General features: G+C 48.6%; 1 long non-coding RNA gene across 1 annotated transcript in view; it reads right to left on the bottom strand.

Moving 5' to 3' along the window:
- The window catches only part of LOC118230714, a 23,847-nt gene extending 15,376 nt beyond the window's left edge, over positions 1-8,471 (bottom strand). The window contains exon 1 of the long non-coding RNA XR_004765908.1: positions 8,026-8,471. This is a non-coding gene — a long non-coding RNA (uncharacterized LOC118230714). The remainder of the gene's footprint in view (positions 1-8,025) is intronic.
- Positions 8,472-9,618: the final 1,147 nt, after the last annotated feature.

Below are 9,618 nucleotides of genomic sequence, written 5' to 3'. Positions count from 1 at the left end.
TCAGTAAGGTACAATTACTTATTTTGTACAGCTATTTCTAGCTGAGAACAATGAACACTATCCTGGTCTAACATCTGCAAAGCCAAACTAGGCAGAAGATTAAGCTAGAGTATTAGGACAAATACAATTTACCAAGAAGTGCAGGGATGGGGCAACATGTAACAAGTGACAAGGAAAAAGGGTTTTTTTTTTTTTTTTTTTTTTTTTAATATATATATATATACACAGCATGGTGGTGGTTATTCTAGGTATAGTCTGAAGAGATGAGTCTTCAGGCCACGGCGGAAGATGGATAGTGAGGGGGAGGTTCGGAGAGGGACGGGGAGTTCGTTCCACCACTGGGGAGCTAGGGTGGAGAAGCTCTGTGATCCCTTTGGGCGGGTGGGAGGGGTTACAAGACGCCCTGCTGCCGCAGAGCGGAGTGGTCGAGCAGGCACATAGAATTGAGTCATGTCCTGCAAGTAGATGGGGGCTGTCCTGTTGGCGGCAGTGTAGGCAAGGGTCAGGGCTTTGAATCGGATCCTGGCAGCGACCGGTAGCCAGTGAAGCGATCGCAGCAGAGGAGTGACGTGGGAGAATTTGGGGAGGTTGTAGATGAGCCGGGCAGCGGCGTTCTGAATCATCTGTAGTGGCTGTATGGCACAAGCTGGCAGGTTTGCAAGGAGAGAGTTGCAGTAATCAAGGCGAGAGGTCACCGTAGCCTGGACGAGCAGCTGGGTGGAGTGCGTCGTCAGGTATGGTCGAATCCTCCTGATGTTGTATAGGAGGAATCTTCAGGACCTTGATGTTGCCTTGATGTGCTCCTTGAGGTCCAGTTGGTCATCCAGGACCACCCCCAAGCTCTTGGCAGAGTGAGAGGCAGTCACTGTGGTGCCATCAACCGTGATTGAGAGTTCACGAAGCAAGGAGGTCTTGTGCGGGAAGAAGAGCAGCTCAGTTTTGTTGAGGTTGAGCTTCAGATGGTGGCTGGCCATCCAGGTGGAGATGTCAGCCAGGCAGGAAGAGATCTTATCATTGACCAGTGTGGCCGAGGGGGGGAAAGAAAAGAAGAGTTGTGTGTCATCTGCATAACAATGATAGGAAAAACCATGTGAATTAATGACTGAACCAAGAGATCTGGTGTATAAGGAGAACAGCAGAGGACCCAGTACAGATCCCTGCGGCACTCCCGTAACAAGTGGATGAGAAGCAGAGGCAGACCCCTTCCAGGTGACCTGGTAGGTCCTATCTGCAAGATAGGAAGCGAACCAAGACAGGGCAGTCCCGGCATAAAGGGGCACTTTCCTGCCCCATAAAGTGAGCAGAGAGAGAAAGAGGCAGAGAGGACTGGAGACGTATGCGTATGCAAGCCATTTACATCAAAGCAAACTCTCTCATCCTGCTTTCTAGTATAAATTCCACTTTCACCAAACAGGAAGGCCGTAGAGCCTGGAGCCTGTAACTAAAGCCTGCACCCAGGTCAGGCAACCCAGCGCAGAAAAGTCACACAGAAATCCATCCACCAGCAGAAGGACCCAGTTCTCTAGCCACTGCACTGCTGCAGTCTCTGAGACAGCGGACCGCTCTCTGGGAAAGCCCAGCGCCCCCTCCATACAGGGCCATAACCGCGAAACTCAGACACCTGTCCTGCGCACACACGCGTGAGGAGCTAGCGGAGTAGCGGGGTTAGCCGCTGGCTGGCTGCCCGTGGCGGTTGCTGCTTTGTGTCTGAGCTCCGCGGCGTGAACAGCCATGACGTTTCACAAGAAACAGAGTGCACCAGGAGGGCACTGCATGTTTGCAATTAGTCAACACCAGTTACAGCTCTGCCCAATGGAAACTCCCCTCCCTCTGCCCCCTGCACCCGTACCCCCCTCCACCCCTCTGCCCCCACCCCCAACCCCTGCCCTCTCCACCCCTCCGCCCTGGCCCCCTCCACCCCCTCCGCCCCCTCCACGGCCCTCTGATGTGGAAAGGGAGCGCTTAGCTCGGCCACACCAGACACGTGATGCCGCCACGGCAACCCACTAAAACTTTCCACAGCAGCTGGCCGGGCGGCGGCGGAGTCCCGCCACACGTGAGTCTGGTCCTGCTGCACCTGCCCCCGCCGCGCCGCGCGAGGCGCGCGTGATGATGTCATATCTGCGTCTCTGTTTCCACTGACCCTGTAAACATGCAAACCCAGCCTGCCCTCTTCCTCGCTCTCTCTCTCTCTGCCTCTCCCTCTCACTCTCCCAGCCATACAGCCTGCACAGCACAGCCATACAGCCTGCACAACCTTACAGCCTGCACAGCCATACAGCATGCACAGCCATACAGCCTGCACAACCTTACAGCCTGCACAGCACAGCCATACAGCCTGCACAGCACAGCCATACAGCCTGCACAACCTTACAGCCTGCACAGCCATACAGCATGCACAGCCATACAGCCTGCACAACCTTACAGCCTGCACAGCACAGCCATACAGCCTGCACAACCTTACAGCCGCACAGCACAGCCATACAGCCTGCACAACCTTACAGCCGCACAGCACAGCCATACAGCCTGCACAACCTTACAGCCGCACAGCACAGCCATACAGCCTGCACAGCACAGCCAAGCAAGCAGTGTTTTTACAGCCTGCTGGGTTATGTGGATTGTTGCTTTCGCAGCAGCTGCAGCACGCTGGGTTAAGTGGATTGCTGCTTTGGTAAAATGATGATATGCTGCTTCCTAACCTGGCTCCATAACCTGGATGCACCTGTGCCCCCATCTCCTAAAACACTGTTTTCAATGAGCGTGTGTGTATGAGCGTGTATGAGTGTGTGTGAGTGTGTGTGCATGAGAGTGTGTGTGTGTGTATGAGCGTGTATGAGTGTGTGTGAGTGTGTGTGCATGAGTGTGTGTGTGTGTGTGTATGAGCGTGTGTGAGCGTGTATGAGTGTGTGTGAGTGTGTGTGCATGAGAGTGTGTGTGTGTGTGTATGAGCGTGTATGAGCGTGTATGAGTGTGTGTGAGTGTGTGTGCATGAGAGTGTGTGTGTGTGTGTATGAGCGTGTATGAGCGTGTATGAGTGTGTGTGCATGAGAGTGTGTGTGTGTGTGCGTGTATGAGCGTGTATGAGTGTGTGTGAGTGTGTGTGCATGAGAGTGTGTGTGTGTATGAGCGTGTATGAGTGTGTGTGAGCGTGTGTGTATGAGCGTGTATGAGTGTGTGTGTGTGTGTATGAGCGTGTATGAGTGTGTGTGTGTGTGTATGAGCGTGTATGAGTGTGTGTGTGTGTGTATGAGCGTGTATGAGTGTGTGTGTGTGTGTATGAGCGTGTATGAGAGTGTGTGTGTGTGTATGAGCGTGTGTGTGTGTGTATGAGCGTGTATGAGTGTATGAGAGTGTGTGTGTGTGTGTGTGTATGAGCGTGTATGAGTGTGTGTGTGTGTGTGTGTATGAGCGTGCGCCCCTCTCTCCAGGCTGGGAGAAGCAGAGCAGCAGCTCATAATTAGCCCTAATTTGTGGGTAGGTGGCAGAGCTCAGGTCCGCAGCACTAAAGCCAGGCTGTGTTTCACACTCCAGACCAGAGGAATGCAGACTCACTCACACACGCTGCAGCAGTCAGGTACTGCAGTTAGACACAGGCTCAGCACACACCGGACATGTCGGCTCAGAAAAGCGCAGATTGTAGAATGTAGAATGTGAACTTTGTTCCTGGTCCTGGCAGGACACAGGGTCTGCTGGTTTTTTTTGGTTTCGCCTCAATATCAGCAACCGATTCAGACCCAAGAAACCAGGTGAGGAGAGTTAACTGTGTAATAGTTAACTCACTGCTTTAACAGACCAATTAAGTGCAGTGTAACAACAAAAAGCAGCAGACCCTGCAACCCACCAGGCCCAGGAATGAAGATCACTGATGCAGAGAACTCGAAAACATGCTTAAAACAGAAGTAGGGGTGGTGTGAATTATGACAATGAAAAATTGAGACAAGACAAGCAAGACAAACAACTATCACTGCAAAACTAACACTGGCTTTGATTCAAACAACATTCATCTTCTTTCCTTCATGCAGATCTATAGATCACGGGAAAAGGCCAGCTTAACTGCTGTGGGGTAATTAGTCTCTAAACCAAAACCCTAAGCCTCACAAGCCTGGGAAATCCCATTGAGCAACACTTTGGGATTGTGTAAAAATTCAGCGCCTGTGTTGCTGGACGGTTTATCGAGCTCACAGCTCAGAAAGGGATTTCATCATCAGAGCAGGTCTTATCTGTTCCGCGCACTCAGCCAATAAGACCCCAGGGATGGACACACTGTCTGCTTTGCACAATAAAGGCGTGTCGCGCTCAGGAGCGTCGCTAGCTCTACCTGTACTGATCATGCAGCCCTGTAGCGCTCCCATAGCTCCCATAGCTTCATAACACATGGAACACAGGAGTAACAGAGATATGATTGCTGTTGCTCCCGCTTTCACACTGACATTACTGTACTAGGGGAGTGCCAGGGTAGGGGTGGCCATTCTTATCCATAAAGGGCAAGGGGGGGTGACTTAAGCTGGGAAGCAGTAACGTAGCCATTACGATGGCCAGGCTTCCTATGCTAAGTGGTACTCCCAGTCCTAACAGAGCCGCAGTGGCAGTATCCAGCCGGCACACGCCGTTTTTATTTGTGAATGTTTACGGACCACCTGGCCCACCTCTGCACTTCTGATCCGTTATTACCGCCAGCTCTGAGTGCAGGGGGATCAGACAGGCATGATCCCGGGGGTGGGGGGGGGGGATTCCCTCTCTCACTCCACGTCCACAAACGGAATCTATTACAACCCCCCCCCCCACCCCCCACATTCCCCACCAAAAAAAAACGTAGTCCTGAATGCAGCCTACCCCAACTGTCATAAGCGCAAATTACAGCCTGCAGCTCAGGCCTGAACACCTCTCCCTGATATTCCCCCGTTTATCCACATTTTACAGACTTATTTTCAGTCCCTCCTCCCACCTCTCACTCTCAGGAGATCCCCAGCTGATGATAAAACCCGTCCTGATTGAGTTATTAAAACAGCCTTCACAAAAGAAGCGTTCACTTTATGCACATAGAACAATGATCGCGCCATATGAGATATACATCCCATATGGGACGGTCATTATGGCGCACATCAGGGCTCTCGGTTAGCATGTTCTCCAAGGAGCACGTGTGCTCCTGAGCTGAAAAGTCTGGGAGCACGCTAATGCATCACAATTAGTAGACGTGCTCCTGAATTATATTTCCAGTTGAGCACACACAATTTTTCAGGAGCAAATGCTCCTAAAATGGCTGCAGGGTAGATGCCAGCACACTCTAGTAGAGGAGTACAGAACCCATTCCCCTGAATCAAGGGGAAACCAGGGTTGCTGACTGTGTGCCTGAATCCCTGATGACATGCCCCGTCTGCCTAACACCTGAGAGAGCACGAGCACACGCACGCACGCCCGCCCGCACGCACGCACGCACGCACACACGCGCACGCACGCACACGCACACGCACACACACACGCGCACACACGCGCACACGCACGCACACGCACATGCGCGCCGTCTCCAAGGTGCAAAGGCACACGCGAACACCTGCACAATGATCTCAAGCTCCCGACCGTCTGAGAGATTCATTTTACCCATTTTCACTGTTTTGGGGCTTGATCAGGTAAAGATTTCAGACACACAGCGTGTCCTGAATGCAGTCTCTTTATGGTGCATGGAGTGAAATGTAGGCCAACAACTAGCTTGTAACCAACGAACATGGCAGCCGTTCGCAAACGCAGGGCTGTATGAGGGAGATACTGCACCGGTACACAGCCCCGTTAGCCCTCTGAAAGCAGCTAGCTCACAGCTAGCTCACAGCTAGCTCACTGCTAGCTCACAGCTAGCTCACAGCTAGCTCACTGCTAGCTCACTGCTAGCTCACTGCTAGCTCACAGCTAGCTCACAGCTAGCTCACAGTGCTACAGCGGTTTTATGACGCCGTGCTTTGGCGCACTCTCACGCAGCACCAACGCCCAGGCTTGCGTAATCCACAGCGCGCGCAATTAACAGATCAGAGCATCTCATAATAACAAGGCTTATTTATGACACTGTAATTTGTCACAGCCTGACTCATTTTACAGCCTGGCCGTTTTAGCATCTGTATGTACGGCGAACGTGTGCGTTTATACACAAACGCATCCAGCAGAACTGAGACCGTCAAGGTCATCTCAGGTCGTTTCTGATCCGCCGCCCCCGCCCTCGAGTATGCAGAATCGCTTTTTTTATTTTTATGAAACATCCCACATAAGAAAGATAAGTCACATCACGCTGAGCCTCCGGGTCACTCTGGAATAGTCATTTTGGAGTCCAGCCCACCCTCCCCCTCCACCCCCCGCCCCCCCCCCAACCACCACCCAAAATGTACACATGAAAGCTGTGTGATGTGTGTTTTGAGTGACTACACAGATGTCACATTTTCAAACATGCTGGATACAATTTCAATGAGACATCCAGAAAAGGAGAATGAGTACATTCCAAATTACTGAACCCACGCCCCCCCTCCCCAGCCCCACCCTGCCACAGCATGGTCGGCGCTGGCACAGGGTCCAAACCCAACAGAATGAGCTCCTCTGGCAGAACAGCCTGTTTCAGAGGTGAAACACAGGGCACTCTCCAAATGTACGCCATCTTAAAAAAATAAACAAAAAAAAGAGACTCAAATCTGGAAATGGGATTTCATTCATTTCGTTCATTTGGCCAAAGAACCACCGACATTTTAAGACACTTTGCATACTGTCAAAGGAATCACATTACCGTAAGAAAATGGATGGCACTGTGACTTAAACAATCTAACTGCTTTATGGTGTCTGCACGCTTTCCAGCAGACCACGGCCATGTGTATATTTAATAATATATCATGTGTTATTATATAGCTGCCTCTGGTATGTAATTACACTCTGTATGAAAACTAAACATGAGGAAAATTATAAGTTGTGTAAATTCTGAAAAGGCTCGAGCTGTCACACGTGTCCCTGACATTTGTCCCAAAGGACACTTCCCACCAGAGACCCTCAGCAATCCAGCCCAACACCACAGGTGGGCCAACAGGTGGGTTTCTGCATTGAATATTTGTGAAAACAAAGTGTTTTCCCCCATCCATGCGACACATACTCACGTACACCCACAGACGCTCACGCGCACGCACGCACACACACACACACACCCACAAACACAAACATGCACATGCCCACACACGCAGACACACACACACATCCAGGCACTGACACACACATCCAGACACACACACACATTCTCCATCCCCTGCTGTCTGCAATTACCCCTCTCAACCTGCACTTTGCAGATGTAAACCCCTTGTTTTTTCCATTTACCATACAGGGAAGGAGAGGGGGAGAGATAGAGAGAGAGAGGCGAAACAGAGGAGGGAGGAAAAGAGAAAAAGGATGAGAGTGGGAGGGAGGGAAAGAATGTGTGTTGACTGCAATGCCTGGAATAATATAGGCCTAGTCATGTCCCGCAGTATTTGAAACAGGTTTGCAGCAAAGGCATGAATTTGGCCATTTCAGTTCAGACCTACCCAACTGGCCAAACTATAACCAAGATGTGCTTTTAAATAAAAAGTCGCAGAAGCAGCCAAAGACTTCAGAAAAGCAAATACCGTGGCCTGTGTAAGAGAGTACAGAACGGAAAAGTGACATAGGTAGTACAGAGCGGACAACGTCAAATATGTTATACTTTAACAAGCCGTTGGGTTTACAGAATATATATTTTTTAAAGATATATATTCTCCAATATGAAAAAAACATTCTAAATACAAAGTGAATGCTTTATTTCAGAAACAACATTAGATCATTAGCCCATAGCCTATACTGCACTGCAATGCACAGTTCAACGTGGTTCAAGGGGCAGCCAAAGCTTCAAAAAGAAATACATGATAAAAATTATCAATACGGATCAACATGGCGGTAGTGCGGAAAATGGGTCCAAGTCGAATAAAAACCGAAGTTAACCTTTAAGAGTAGTCTAACTCAGTTATTATTTCTAGCTATCCGTTTACTCACCTTATCCTCCTGTGGGCGATTCTCTTGGTCTCCGTGGAAACAGACTTTGGCCTTCTTGTGGCTAGTAGCTGTAGCTCTAGGCGTTTTGATGGCGTTGGCCTTGCTCTTTATTTATCAAGCAGTTCTGTTTATTACTTTAAATATTATCTCAGGTTCACACTTCTCAGTAACAACACACCACCGTCATCTCTCACAGGACAATTTGTCTGTGTAACGTTAGCCTGTGTAAACTACGCGATAACGTCATCGCCGGTAGTTTAAAACAGTCCTGGAAATGTCATTGACATTCAATCGCGCATTTAAACGACTCCAAAGCCCCGAAAAAAAGAAACAAAGTTAGAATTGTACAAAGCGTCATTGTAATTACTGTTAGCCAACAATATCTGGCTTTTTGTAACCAAGTACCTAGCTGAACCACCAACTTTCAAGTCCATGAATCTTGGGTAGCCCACTTTTTTAAAATTCCGGTTTACTGCGAATCAGAAATGTGATTGATTGGTTGATAGCCTAGGCTGCGGTTGATACCTGTCATTAGTGACGTATGGTCTTGTCACAGCTTGGGTGAGCGGCGTAGATGAGAGGAAAACAGTTGGGTTTTTAAATGCTTAAATTTAATTGAAGGGATTCCTTAACTGTCAACTTAAGGTAAGTTACGTTAACGCTTTATCTTTAGGCTACCTGAGATATTTCCCCAATAAACAGTTGTAATAGTTTGAAATAATAAAGAGCTATCTGTAACTTAAGTGTGTCGAAGAAAATTTTAAAACGAACAAAGATGGACGACGGTGCGTGAGGAAACTTATAGGCTAACTCTCCTGATGGATATTAATGAACCTGGGAGATGAGCTGAGATTGTAGAGCTTATAAAAAGTAGGTAATCAGTAAACACTGTCAAGAATATGTAGGCCTACCTTAGACTACATAGGAAGCAATCTGACACAAATGTCTCAAAACTTGTGCATTTATATGACTATGATGTTTGCACTTCACTCGTGAATGTTTGTTATTTAATAAATCGTCCGCAGAATGATGACTTCTACTTCTTCTTTCTGTTATCCGTTTAAAAACAAACACCTTAACAATCATGAAACAAGAATAAATATGTGATATTTTTAAAAGCCTGGATAAGAAAAATTGTCCTCATTCCTCCAACCCCCTAATCAATACTTCAGGAATCTCCTGGACTGGTCCTCCAGACTGGATTATGTGGATTTATATGTCTGGGTTCAATTAAGAGTTTAAATAATTGCACTGCCAACATTCATAAGGAATTGTGGTGAAATGCTTTCAGAGTTAATGCTTGAACCTAAATCTGATATTTAATCCACTTCCCCTTTGGCTGCCCGAACCTCCCTACAGTCTCCAACAAGCAGCGCTAGATTTTTTTCGTTTTTGTTTTGTTTTTTCTTTTTGCAAATTACCATTGTGATAAAGGCATGCCTAGAAAATGCATCTGATTACAGAAAAACCGCTGCAGGCCTGGCAGCGCTAGCAGCCAGTCGTGAGCCGACCAGCCTGGATGAAAGGCGAGAAAGAAGCTTATGTGTCTCAGCATGACAGCCTGCAACGACCGCAGCCACACACGTCACTGTT

Source organism: Anguilla anguilla, chromosome 6 (genome assembly GCF_013347855.1).
Source record: "Anguilla anguilla isolate fAngAng1 chromosome 6, fAngAng1.pri, whole genome shotgun sequence".
NCBI classification, from domain to species: Eukaryota; Metazoa; Chordata; class Actinopteri; order Anguilliformes; family Anguillidae; genus Anguilla; species Anguilla anguilla.
This window is presented reverse-complemented; position numbering and strand designations above follow the sequence as displayed.